Source organism: Microtus ochrogaster, chromosome X (assembly GCF_000317375.1).
Source record: "Microtus ochrogaster isolate Prairie Vole_2 chromosome X, MicOch1.0, whole genome shotgun sequence".
Classification (NCBI taxonomy): Eukaryota; Metazoa; Chordata; class Mammalia; order Rodentia; family Cricetidae; genus Microtus; species Microtus ochrogaster.
In genome coordinates, this window is record NC_022026.1 from 988918 (window position 1) to 1003984 (window position 15067).

Consider the following 15067-nt stretch of genomic DNA (forward strand, 5'->3'; position numbering starts at 1 on the left):
GAGGGGGAGAAGGGTGGGAGGAGGGGAGAAGGGTGGGAGGAGGGGGAGGGAAATGGGAGGCTGGGAGGAGGCAGAAACTTGTTTTTTTTTCTTCCTTTTCTCAATAAATAAAAGGTATATGTCGATTTCTGCTGTATTGCTGGTTTTGCAGTGTCTGAGGATTTTTTTAGTGCCCTTTTTCTCATCAAGTATCTTAGCATTGTTTATTTTTATCTTCTGTAGCCTCTTGAGTATGTTTATCAATCTCTTCATGCCAAAGTATTTTCACCAATATACTCTGTAGGCCTGGCTGGGTGATCATCAATTCCTTTACCTTACATTACTTATGGGACTGTTTTCTTTCACTTTTACTTATGACAGACAGTTTGTCATGTATATTAGGTTAGGTTGGCATTTATCCTCTCAACGTTTGCTTTTGTTGTTGGATTGAAAAATCAAATCAAGGGTTGTTCTGGTGGGCTTGCCTTTGTATTTAATTTGGCTCTTTTCTTTTGCAGATTTCCCACCACTTTATCTTTCTAGTCTTGCTCTGAACTATACTCCTTGTTCGTATCTTTGTTTATGTATGTATGTATGTATGGTCCTGTTCCCAGATCTACTCATACTCATGTGTTTTTTTTTTTGTTTTTTTTTCTTCTTGTTTCTTGTAAAATTGCTTGGCTCTCTTCTGTGATCTGGGGATAGCCAAGGCAAATTCTGCCCAGCTGTAGTTGCTATGATTCCACAGGGTGGCAGCAGTTCTGAAAGCATGGTCTAAGACTGTGCTTAGTTCCCATGGTTTTGTTATTTCCCATTGGGACACTGGTAGCGGTTGTAGCTGCAGAACTGGGGTCCCTTCAATAACATCCTTATTTGTATAGCTTTTGTTGATTTCTTGGAAGAGCTCTATTTGCCTAGTTTGAAGTCAGTCTTAAAACTCTGAAGTTTATGTAGCTGTAGTGGCCACTGCTCTGATTGTAGCTGCCATGAAAAGTCTTGTTCACATAGTAGGGACCATTTGTTAAGACATGAATCAAGTTGATCCGAGGGACCAAAAGAGCAGTTGATGGAGTAATAGAAAGTTCCTGTTCCCTTGGTTTCTCTAACTGTAATCAGCTACTCACTCCCATGTGGCTTCTAGACTAGCACAATTCCTATACTGTGAATCTCAGAGTCCCTTAGCAGCCACCCTGCCTGCCTTCTCAGCAGCACACTGAATCGCATAGTGTTCCTTCTTGCTCATACCCTTCTTTCCCATGTTGTGTATGGATGCACCTCTTCGGGTACTTTACTTCCTGGCCTCTCACTTCCATTGTGTGTTCATTCTCTTGCAGCTAAACTTGGAACACTGTGTTCTTCAGGATTGAGTTGTGGACATTTTCACTTGCTCTCTGCGATGCCTGGTTTTAAATGTCAAATTGCCACAAATTAAGAGTTATGCGAGAGGAAAACATTGACTGAAAAACTACTTATATCAGATTGTCCCAAGGGAATGTTGGGTATCTTGATTATTTATTGATGTGGGAGGGCCCAGCCCACTGTGGGCATCTCCAACCCTAGGCAGGTGGTCCTGAGCTATACAAGAAATCTAGCCAAACATGATCCCCTAAGCAAGCCAGAGAGTGATTCAGTAAGTGCTATCCTATGGAGTCTGTCGCCAGATTCCTGCCTTGAGTTCCTGTCCTGACTTTCCTTAATGATGAATTATGACCTAGGAGTTAGAAGCTAAAATATTCACACTCCTTTCCTATGCAACTTTGAGCCAGTGTTTTATCACAGCAACAGAGTGGAATTTACCAATGTCATTTTATGTATCCATGAGTAGTTTCTATATGATGCTAACTCCCAGATTATATTCTAGCTAAGCTTATTACTGATTTTATTAATGAATAAAGATCTTCAAGTGGATACATTGCCCCTATTACATAGTGAAAATTAAAAGAAATAATCTTTTTCTCCCTCTAGCTCCCCATGATTCCACCTTCTACTGTACTCTTTATGTGAAAATTAATGTCCTCTTTATGTGAAAGTGAATGGCATGGCCAACCATCCAGTCCCTATGACATATATCTAGAGTTCATTATTTTTCTACTGCATCTTCAATTATAGGTCGTAGTCACTGTAGTTTCTAAATATCTCTCTAATAACTCATTTATCTACTTCTCTGTCACTACCCTGTTAACCATATTTTCTCTATTGTGCTACTTACTAGGAATTACCTTTAACCTGTCTCTGTGTTTCCATTACTGACCTCCAACTAGTTTTCTACTTTTTATTCCATAGAGGCTTTAAAAGATAGAAGGAAAAAAAAGTAACTTTTGATACAGGGTTTCATTCCATAGTCCTGACTAGCCTTGAAATGATTATGTAGTCTAGTCTTGATGGGGGAGAGTCTTCTGTTTTGTGTCAATTTCATTGGTTAAATAAAAAGACTGCTTTGGCCCTTTAATAGGATATAAAATTAGGTAGGCGGAGTAAACAGAACAGAATGCTGGGAGAAAGAAGCTGAGTCAAGGGGTTGCCATGATTCTCCCACTCCAGACAGATGCAGGTTAAGATCTCCTCTGGTAAGCCACCTCATGGGCTACACTGATTATTAGAAATGGGTTAGATCAATATGTAAAAGCTAGCCAATAAGAGGCTGGAATGAATGGGCCAGGCAGTGTTTAAAAGAATACAGTTTCCATGTAATTATTTCGGGGCATAAGCTAGCCATGCGGGTGGCCAGGTGCCGGGGATGCAGCCCGCAGCTCCCTATCTCAACACAGTCTGGCCTTGAACTTGTGAACTTCCTACCCATTGCTCTCATGTTATGCAATTGTAGGAGCACACTACTCTGGCCAGTCTAAGGAACAAGTCTAGACTATGCCTTTTCATAGCTCAGAAGTCTTCAGTGATAGCTCATTGCTTAAGGATAATTTCTGAATTTCTTAACTTGTCTCAGAAAGCACTTATCCAACCTTACTCTTCTAAGTCAGCTCTCTTTCTCTCACACTGCCACCCCAACTGCAATCAAATTCGTTCAGTTTCAGTGTGTGCAATGCTTGCATATTGCCAGGCTGACTCATCTTTCTGGTCTACATAGACACTTTATTGCCTCTGGGAAGTTTTCCTAATTCTATTTCCTCTCCAAAATTCAGGATAAATATCCCTTTATTGTATTTTCTGTAGTCCCTTGATAGATTCTCTCTAATGCAGAATGCATTGTATATTATTGCCATTGCTGCTCTAATTGCTTATCCCTAATAGTAAGCTTTGAGCTCACTGAAGACGAGGTCCTTATTCGGTATACCTGGACCCTCAGAGTGTAAGATGGTCTCTAAAATATAGTAGATTCTTTTCCTTTGAAATAAAAAAACCACCCTTTGACTAACATATCCAGTAGCATTTATGAGGCCAAAGTGATGTTCTGATATGCATACACAGTGTGCAGTCATTAAATGGATTTAGTAAACATGTCCTCAATACTTACTTTTGTTGCGAGAGCACCTGAAATTTACTCGCAGCATTATCAAATGCAGTATTATCATCTACAGTTAAAATGCTATAAATTAGATTTTAGAAAAACACTTTTCTTTGTTCAATTGTAGCTTTGTAGTCTTTGTCTAAATTTCCAGGCAGTTTTCTAAAAGTGGCTTGCTTAACTTTGCTACTTTGATGATGATGGCTGTGCCTGATCAGGTGCCACTGTGGGTTGCCTTATCAAGTTTGGGACATAAAACTACTACCAGTGTCTGCCTGCTACTCATTGGGAACTCCACTGCTTTGGTACTACATGACGCCAGGCAGTCTGGCCTTCTCTTTGGAAAGCTCGGTATTACTGATGAAGCAAGGCTGCTATGAGCATTCTGTAAAGTGTCCTAGAGTCCTAGAGAAGTTTAAAGTTCACCCTTGGTTCTCTTTTACCATGGGGCCTGGGAAATATTCTCTGACACTTTGATTACTAGAGAGAAGGGAAGGGACGACACTGTCAAAGTCAGGCCATTTCTCTTAACTTTTCTAATCTGGGTTTTGTTCAGTTCTCTGGCCTGGATGATTATATTAGTTTCATTCCCAACTTTGAGGGATTTTTTTTTGTGGAGAGTTACTAGTTGGACTTTCTGATAGTAGAAACGAAGGCTGTGACCTCTTATCTTGCATTTTACTGCTGTCATTGCTGGAGGCTCTTAGAAGCGTATCCACTGAGTGTCAAGCCATGTGTGACGCTTGCATGGCTTTCCAAAAGGCCTGAGAAAATGTGACGACAAAGGGGAGCTTGTCACAGTTCTCCCATTTTACTGTTTTTATTTGGTAGCCTTCTTGAAAAGATTCATTTTGAGATCTTGGAACATCATTTCCAAGTGCCCAGGGCATGCTTTTATATCATGATTAGAAGATACTTGGTCAAGATGATTGTGGCTAAAAATCTTGCCTATGGGGAAGGCTTTTTTCTTTTGGCTTGCAATTATGGTTACCTAACTTTTGCAAAGATCCACTGGGGAAATTAAAGTAAAACCATAAGAAAGTTAAAAACATACAGATGACAGACCCATTTGAAACTGATGCAGTCAACTAAGGCATAGGCTCTCTCCTTTTTCGGCTGTTTATCACTTTTGAACCTCAGACTATTTTTGATGGAGAGAGGCAAGCTTGTTGGTGACATGGGCACTGTGACAGAAGACTGGACACAGGAAAGCCCGGATGAGACGTGAGAGACTATCAAAGGCCTGTGCTGCAAATTAACAATCCACTCTCATGAACTTCTAAATTTCCTGGTTTTCAATTTTTTACAGAATCTTTTTTAAAGATTTATTTATTTATTAAATGGGAGAGACGCCATCCTCCCCTCTCTGGGGCAGACACACGCGATGAAGCTCCGACCCAGGATGGATGTAGGCTAGAATCTTCCCGGTAAGCGCACCTAGCGGTGCTATACAGATGATTAGAAATGGGCTAAATTAATATGTGAGAATTAGCGTAGAAGAGGCTAGATAGAAATGGGCCAAGCAGTGTTTAAAAGAATACAATTTGTGTGTTGTTATTTCGGGGCATAAGCTAGCCGGCGGATGGGGTGCTGGGGACGCAGACCCGCCACTCCTATTACAACAGAATGGTTCCTTGCCTTTAATAAGAACATACAATGTTCTGTTAACATATGTACACCAGCAGAGACACCAGATCTCATTATAGATGGTTGTGAGCCACCATGTGGTTGCTGGGAATTGAACTCAGGACTTCTGCAAGAGCAGCTAGTGCTCTTAACCTCTGAGCCATCTCTCCAGCCCCCTGGTTTCATTTTTAATAAGCAGATAGAGCCAATATCAAGCCCCGGAGAAAGCACCCTGCCATTTTACCTGCCAGGCAGGTTAGTAGAGTTTGAGGGAAGCCTTCTGATCATAGCTCTGTGACCTTAGTCCAAACTCTTAGATAACAGCGGCTACCTAGATTCCTGGGCTTGTGGTTGCCAGAGCCTCTGGCTCCTCTAAGAAAGGCATATTTCAGATGCCATATCTTCAAACCTCCTACTTAATACCAAGAGTAGTCTGCTGCCTTTTTAAAAATAAAAAAAAATCAGCCTCCAGTGAAACAGCCTGTGAGGGTTTTGTGATCCCAGCCCTTGAGGTTTAGCAGGGGAAGTGCTGCTTCCCTCTGATGACTCACCCTCCACTCCCAAGGGGACTTTAAATAAATTAACTTAAAGAGAGCCCAGAAGGGACAGATTGTGAACCATGTGATGGCCAGAGAAGCAGCAGACTGCTAAAGCAAATTATCCATGGGGAGGAAATGGCAGTAAGTAGGTATGGCTTGTATAAACATTCGGAGTCTTTCATCTAAAACAACACCCTACTACTTATTGGCCCTAGTTTCTGGTCTCTATTTAGGTTGATCCTCCTTACAAGTGTCCTACACTCTGAATGATTAGTTCCTTAGAATAACAGATTATGAAAACACTAGATCAAACTTCCATTGTCATTCAAGACACCCCAATCCTATTTTCTTAAGTGATTGCATGTCTTTTCTTGGACTTTCATAAGAAAGCACTGCAAACTAAGCCTGTAACAAGAGGCATTTATTGTCTCTCTTCTAGAAGATAAAAGTCTGAAATCCAGCTGTGGGCAGGGCTATACTCACTCTGAATGTACTAGAAATAAGGACCTGGAGATCTGATCATGGGGACACTACTGCCCAATTTGTAACAGAGTCTCACTAGCTCCATGAAAATGAACACTACTTATAATAGCTCAGTATCCCTGAAAGTGCTGATAGAGAAGAAAGGCCCTGAAACTGATATTCGAGGGAACTGTCTGCTTGGAGGCCACCCAAACCTAGCAAACCTTAGACACACTAAGCATCTTTAGAGACAAAATCATAGTGTCTTTAAACAGAAATAAATGGTGAAGTTATTATTTAATGAGTATAGAGTTTTGTTTTGGGAGGATGAAAATTTCTGGAGATGGATAATCACAGCAATTGCCCAGTGGTTTGAATGCACTTAATGCCACTAAATTATAATTATAAATTGTTCAAATGACAAATATTGAATGTGTATTTTTCCACAATAAAGATGCCAGAGAAATCATCAAACAACAGCAACAATAAAACAGGATACTTCAAGTGAGTTTTTCTGAGGTGAGTCAGAACTGTGGGTGGGGAAGGAGAGTAAGACCTAGGATAAGGAGTGAGAGTAGAGGCGGCATCTCAAGGGGTTTGCCAGTCACTATTGACTAAATGCAGGAGTCAGAAAGTCCAGACCTCAGAGAATAACTGTGGGATTCTTTTAAATACAAAGTGTTGCTATTTTATTAATAAATAGTACTGGTGATAATGGACAACTATTTACTATGTAGTAAGTTGATGTGGGATTCCCCTCTGTATGCTATGAATATCATTAGTTAATAAAGGAACTGCTTTGGATCTTCTTCTATAGGGGAAGAGAGTTAGGCGGGGAAAACTAAACAGAGTGCTGGGAGAAAGAAGGACAGCCAGAGAGAATCCATGTAACCCTGCGGGAGACAGTTGCTGAAACCTTGCTGGTAGGCCATGAGCCTCGTGGTAAAATATAAAATAATGGAGATGGGTTGATTCAAGATGTAAGAGGTAGCTAGCAATACACTTAAGTAATTGGCCAAACAGTGCCTTAAATAATATAGTTTCTGTGTGATTATTTCAGGACTAAGCATCCTGGAACCAATAAGCGGCCTCTCTCCCTCCAACACTAAGTCTTTAATCTTAATTTTACATTATAATTAATTTTACTTTTTCTAAGAACGTGGTGTGGAAAGTACTCACATGATTTATAGAAGAAATTTAGACTTGGGTTGTTCAATATTTTGCTAAAGTTAACATATCTGGCAACGAATGGATTTTGAATTAATGTTATTAATTTTTACATAGAATTGTTGATTTCATTTAGATCGTCAGTTTAAGTACTAATGATTTTTTTAAGTTTATAGAAAAATTTCTTAGAATATCATAAATTATTTAGAAAATACATGCATATATTCTCATAAAATGAAAGTATGTCTTTGTCACCTGTAATTTCTACTGTAGGCAGAGGCTGCTTGTTCGTTCCCAGCCAACCAGAACCGAAATAATCACACAGAAACTATATTAGTCAAAACATTGCTCGGTCTATTATCTTGGGATTCTTGTTAACTAACTCTTACATCTTAAAATTAACCAATTCCTATAATTTTATATTTTACCATGAGGTTTGTGGTTTACTGGTAAGGTTCTGGGTCATCAGTCTCCTTTAGCAGCTGCATAGTGTCTCTCTGACTCTGCCTTCTTTCCTCCTCTCTCTGCTTGGAATTATTTTGCTCCGCCTTAGGCCAAAGCACTTTTATTCATCAACCAATAAAAGAAACACATACAGAAGGACTTCCCATACTATTCTACCTCTTTCATTTTTAAGAAATTATAATAATATTGGTTTTATGACATATTTTCAGTCATTTTTATCAGTTGCTTGCAAACACTGGCTTCATGAAATGTTGGTAGAATGTGCCAACAGGTATGACAACAAGTACGTAAGGGAATTTGACCAATATGACTATTGTTAAAACCCTGTCTATTGCTTTGGGTCTATTAAAGATCCCATGTTTACTCTTGGATCAATTCTGGTAATTTGTGTTTCTCTTGACTGTGACAATTTTTTTTCTCGTTTTTCAAATTAATTGCCATCAGTGTGTATTGTGTTCTCTTACCATGTTTAATTGCTCTTCTTTTATCTCTCATTATGTTCTATTCATGCTCCCAATAGTGCTTATTTTGTTTTCTCTCCTAAAAGTGGTAATACTTGCCAATATTTTATTTAAATTATTATTTCAGAATGCTAACCTTTTTATTATTACTTTTGAGATTTGACTAATTTTTAAATTTGATTTTCCTACAACATATTTTAAACATGTTTTCCCCTTCTTCAACTCCTCCCAGTTCCTCCCCACCTCCCTATCCACCCAACTTCAGGGTCTATATTTTTAAACATGTTTTGTCTATGTTTTTTTCATTCCATCTCTACTGAGTTTATCTTACTGTCTTCTTTTTACCTTCTAGAGTTGATAGATATTCAATTTTTTTAGCTTTATTGACAACACAAAATACAGTTTATTTCTGAATACCATTTGGCCATCTTTAAGATTGTTTATTTTTATTTATTGTGTGTTTATATATGCATTTATTACAACCCGTATGTAGAAGTCAGAGAACAAGTTGGGGAAGTTGACTTCTTCTTCTACCATGTGGATTCTGAGGATTTCAGGCCAGGCTCGGTAGCCATTGTCCTTGAATGTCTGAGCCATCTCATGAGCTCTTAAATTTTTCTTTAAATTTTTATTAGTGCCTTCAATTTATAGGAAATGCATAAATCAAAAGTAAACACTTCAATGCATTCTAACAACTTTGACATATTTGTGTACCTTACTAAAGAACAGAGCCTCTCTCTCCCCCCATGATTTCTTTCAGTTGTCCCCTTTGTCAGGAGTGACCACTATCTTGAATCATAACAATATACAAACTGATATTGACTTATTTTGAATATGATGTAAATGTAATGAAATAGTATAATATGCTTTTATTATCTTTATATGTGTGCATGTGTGTATGCACACATGTGTCTGGTTTTTTACAAGGGCCAGGAGGCTGTGTTGAATCCCTTTGAGCTGGAGTTATGGGTGGTTCTGAATCAACTGATATGAGTGCTTGGGTCCCCTAGAAGAGTAACAAGTGCTCTTAACTGCTGAGCTATCTGTCCACTCCTTTTATATTCATTTGAATCTGGATTTTATTATTATTATTATTGTTATTTACTTAATATACCTATAGATTTCGTTTATATTGTTGCAATTATTCAACATCCAGCAGCATGGTATTTTAACATAAGAATATATTCTAATTAATTAATTAATTTTATTATTGATGGAAATTTTTATTTACAGTTTTTAGTTAGAACAAATAAATCTACCTTCAGTCTTCTAGGCACATGTGTGCATATGTATTTCCATTGTATACTGCATTGGAGTAGAATTTCTGGATTATAGGGTATGTGTGTTATTTTGTGAATCTCATGATAATTTTTAAAGTAGTTTTCCTCCCTCCATCAGTATATGAGATTTTCATTTTCTCCTTACTAGCACTTGGTATTTTCTGGGATTTTCATTTTAGACATTCCATTGAATGTGCAATTGCATTATATTTCTGATATGATTTGTTTTCCCTTGATGACTAAGGAAGTAGTAGAGAACCCATTACTACAATTTTGGAATCAGTGCTTTATGTTATAGCCCTATCCTAAATACTTTGTATTTCTCATTTTAGTTATACTTTAGTCCATGAATTATTTAAAATTTTGTTCCTTAAATATTTTCAGTTGTTAAAGCTGGGGATGTAGCTCCGTTGGCACAGTGATTGTTCACTGTGCATAAAACACAGGGTTCAATATCTAGCATTACATAACCTGACTACAGTGACAAATACCTATAATCTGAGCAACAGGACAGTGGAGACAGGAGAATCAGAAGTTTAGTTTATCCTTAATTATGTACTGAGTTTAGGGCCAGCATAGGGCACATAAAAGCCCATTACAAAATTATAAACAAACAAACAACAAATTTCTAGTAGTTAAGAATTTAGGAAAATATCTTGTAGTGGCATTTCAGTGTATTTTAATAAATAAAGACTGCCTGACTATCTGAACGTAAAATAGTTCTACTGGTCAGCCTTATAGACCAGGTTATGGTAACACACACCTTTAATCCCAGTAGCCACCCAAGTTGCCATAGAAACCAGGTGGTGCATGCCTTTAATCCCAGTGGGGCACGCCTTTCATCCCAGCCCTAAAGATGAATATAAGATGGTGAGAGATAGCTCCCAGACACAGACTCATTCTGAGATTCTGGGAGGCAGGATCTCCATTTCAGACTGAGGTTTAGGTAAGAGCCAGTGGCTGGCTGTTTTGCTTTTTGGACCCCAATTTCTAACACTAAGTTTTTATTAATTGTGCTTCAATATCTTTTTGTAGTTGATCTATTTTAAAGGACAATGAACATAGCATGGGAGGCATTATGTTGTTTATCTAGGTATAATTGCACACATCTGTAATCCCAGCACATCCGAAGTAGAGGCAAGAGGATCTGGAGTTTAAGGCTAGTTTTTGTTATGTAGGGAGTTCAAGGCTAGTCTGGCCTGCAAGAGAACCTGTCTAAAAAATTGCAAAGAAAATAGAAAAAAAGCAACCAGAGACACTATATTTTGCAAATTTAGTGACATTTTCTTGTATATGAATATACATTTCTTGTATATGAATAGACATTTTTGTCAATATTTGTGTATATTTTAAAAGAGGCATATTATGTATTTGATGGATATAAAGTTCCATATACTGAATTATTCAATATTTTTTACAAGTAATCCTTGATGCTGGAGGGTTTGAGTTATAATTTTTGACATTACTAGTGAGAAAGCATAATCATAGGACCATTCTGCTTTTCCACTTTTAATACACCATTCAAAAGGTATACAAGATATTTAGAACATTTCATTAAATAGGCTTTGTGTTGGATGATTTTGCTCGACTCCAAGCTATATAAGTAGTCTGGGCATGTTCAATGTAGGGTAAGCTAAGCTAGGATTTTTGATAGTCTAGGCATTTAAAATTAATTTTAAACCTATTTTCAATGCTTGATGTGCTTATTGAGCTATAACCTTGTTCTAAATTGAGGAGGACCTGTATATTTAATTTTTGTCTTCTGTTTGATATTTCAGTTTCTCGAGAAAATGTAAAAACAATTCCCATTGTGATTACTATTTATAGAAATCACTAGTTTTTTCTTTGATTGTGTCAGTTTGTATATTTTGAGCCTCTGTTCATAACTACAGAAAGGCTTATACCAATCATTATCTTCTTGGTGGGGTATTTTGATCAGAAAGATGCTTTTGTTTCAGAATTATTCTCCATTATTTTGTTATAGCAACCTGAGTGGACGAATGTTGTGTGGAGCAGCATGCTGTGTTCCCGTCCAGCTCCTGCAGGGCTAGCTTTATACCCAAAATAACAGCACACAAATTGTATTCTTTTAAACACTGCTTGGCCCATTAGCTCTAGCCTCTTACTGGCTAACTCTCATATCTTGATTAACCCATTTCTGATGTGTGTAGCACCACCAGGTGGTGTCTTACCGGGAATATTCTTAGCCTGCCTCCATCTAGGAGAGGAGAGCTATGGCGGCTGCCCTACTGCCTTCTTCCTCCCAGCACTCTGTTCTGTCTACTTCGCTTATTTAAGGGCTGGCCTATCAAAGGCCAAGACAGTTTCTTTATTAACCAATAAAATTAACACATCGACAAATGACCCTCCTCCATCAGACAAAAGCAGTGTGCATTTAATTTATCACACCTAGCATTTCATATACCTTTTCGATCAAAGACTTATATCACTATCACACTCTGGGAACTTTTTGGTTGTTAGTTTTCCAGTTACCGTCTCCTCTCCATATTGTGTGTTCTCCCTTTGAACTGCTTTTAGATTGTTGCTGAGTCTTCTGACTTCGACTTGGGCCTTTTGTCTTTGTATTTTTATAGTCCTATCTTATTAGTTCTTTGGAGTTTTCTGTATTTTTTTGTTCAGTCTTACTGGTTAGTCTGTATTTTATCTGAATGCAGCACTTACTTTGACATATACTTACTATTATTATTATGGCTACTCCATGCTCATGTCAAGAAGGTAGGAGGGGATGTATGAGGCACATTTGATCTTACATAAACTACATCACATAGTTATTTCTGAGTTCTTCCTGTTTCTATTCCCTAAGGGTGTGGAACACTCTTTGTCCCATTTTTAACGGAGTTTTACTGCATATGACTAGGGCTATAGTTTCTTTCTTCAATACCATATATGGTGTCCTTCATGGATGCTCTTATATATATAGAACAGTGGAGTTGGTGCTGGATGGGGAGACTGCAACATGTATTAGGTCTTTCATCTTGAAACCACTGATGCTGGACCTTTGTGTCTGAGCCTACTTTATTTTGTGACATGGTCATTAGTTTTTAGTTATTTGAGGCTTCATGGAAGGAGAGAATTGAATAGTTCAAATCATCCTGTACAACTGGACTCGAGAAGAACTCCATGAAATTTAATAGAAAGTGGCATCTGGGGCAGGGACAAGCAAGGCGTCTGAGACCCGTGACAAAGGAAGTAAAGTGCTTTATAGGCACCAGAATGAAGCATCAGTGCTTAAATCTTTATCACCATTTTGTAGCTTTGTGACCTTAGACTGGATTTTAGCTCTGTTGCCCTTGTTTTCTCCCCTATAGAAATAGAGTGGGGATATCTCTATTTTCTTGATATTAACATGTGAAAACTTCTGATTTGACATATATCTACATCTTAAAATCTATGTGTGCAATTAATAAATATTTTGTTTAATTGATAGCAAATCTTAAAGTCAGAGGCTTCTGAGCAGGAACAAGGGTTCTAGTGCTTATTTCACAAGGCTTTGGGAGACTTCAGTAAGGTAATATATGTGAAATGCTCAGTCTAGTACCTAGCCTGTAATTAAATGCTCACTGAGTGTTTGTCGGCGGTCATGAAAGTATGGGAAACTGGCTTGGGACTAAGAATGGACTTAAGAGGGGCTTAAGAGGAGACAAGGCTTTGGGTACTCTGACTTAAAGACAAGTAATAACAGTTTTGGGTGCTAGGACAAGTTCATGGAAAAGTTTTCTTAATTGGGGAGCAGATTTCAGTGTTATGAAATAAAATTAGGTTAGCTTGACATAAAGACAATGCACTTGTTCTTTTTCCCCCCTTTTGGAATAGTTTATACTTTTTATGAGAAGCATTATTGTTAAGCATAATAATATATGTTAATCACTTTCTGGGCACCTGGCTCCTCAGTATGTGCTGTCCTTACTCAGTTCTATGGATTCTTTACATTATTTTGAGCAGAAAAAGAGCTTTACAGTAATAATTATTATTATCATTATTATCTTGGTTTTATTTTTTTCTTCTGATTCTCTGCCTTCCTTCTCCCCCATTTCCCTGACCTTTTCTTATACCCTTTCACTCCACTAAGCGAGCTCACTTTCCCTTTTGTCTTTTGTGTGTTCCTCATCTTCCTTGCCTGCAGTCTCCTTTTGTCTTACAGTTAAAAATCTGAGGTAGTTTTCAAAGGGAAGGAGGCAGAATGAGTTTACCCCCTTTTCAAGAGTTTACTTGTAATATTGGGAGGGGGCCACACAAGGCTCTTACTTAGGGCATTTGTTTTGAGGATTTATCCACAAGGCATAAAGCCTACAGTGCCAGGAATGATTGCTTTCCTTTCTGCTTTGTGTGATTCCAATCAATAATTACAGCTATTGATCAAAGGCATACATGTAAAACATTAATTTACATTGAACACCTTAACTTCATAAAATGCAACTACTGAATTGACTGAAATTGATTTCCCGTTTGTTTTCAAAAGAAAAAGTCTCAGTGCTGTGGGGATCCTCAGTGTGATTTGGAGCTCAAATGTGAGTAATTATCCAGCAATATTACAGATCAGAAAGCTTTGTAGCCATTGTTTGGGTAAAAATTGGAAACCAAATAGAGGCTGTTCATGTGTCCTTTTTGAAATTCATCCGTAGAGATTGGTGTTGTTGACCTTGGAGGGAATTCAAGATGGGAAATAATGCTGTTGTCAGTAAAGGTAACTTTCTCAGAAAGAGATTACCCACAATTCCAAACTGTTGTTACTATGCTAGATATCAGTGTCTCATTTGTGAAAATGCAAGAACAGACTTCACTAGGCTGGATTAGTGGTGGTATCTACCGATTACTAAAAGAATATGGTTTGTATATGTAAGACTTGTATGTACTTTTTAACATAGACTAGATCATAATAAACTAATTTTCTACTGTCATTGTTGCCATTCTAAAACACACTATTTTGAGAATCCATCTTAATTCACTTCTAATAGAAAGCATCTTCTATTTGTTCCATTTTCTATTGGTCTCTTTTCATTCCTAATCTATTTCAGATAAGAGCAGTGCATTCATTCTTTCTGTGCTTTATTGACAAGGCACCCCCATTGGAAAACATTCCTCTGCCACAAATTCTTGCCATGAGAGTAGAATATGGTCAAGTGTAGGTGATGGGTTCATGGGAAGGAAGCTGAGCTTTGGGTTGGAACACCCAGGTTCTTTAAGATTAGAGCATTTTCAAATATCATATTCTTGAGTTAGTAGGTAACAGATGTAAAGGAAGTTCAGGAAGACTATTAGAAGAGCTAAAGGTAGCATCCAATCTAGAGAAAAGAATGAGGAAGGCAGAAAATGATGACTTAATCATTATCCTTGCCCTGGGGGGGGGCAAAAAGAGATAGACTGTGTCTGTTGCTAGTACCACAAATGCTGTGTAGTTCTCTTCCATCTCCATTTGGTAGAGATTGGGGGTCCTGGTAATCAGTCTCTGGAGCTTCTGGGGCAGATGGCTGAGGTAGAATTTGTGAGATTAGTGGGTCTATCTTTGTTACAAGCAAGACCCTGTGTCATAATTGTGAAATTTATCCATAAGGAAACTCATAGAATTTTGCATGATTCAGTGTTTCTTGGTATAAAAAGGAACCC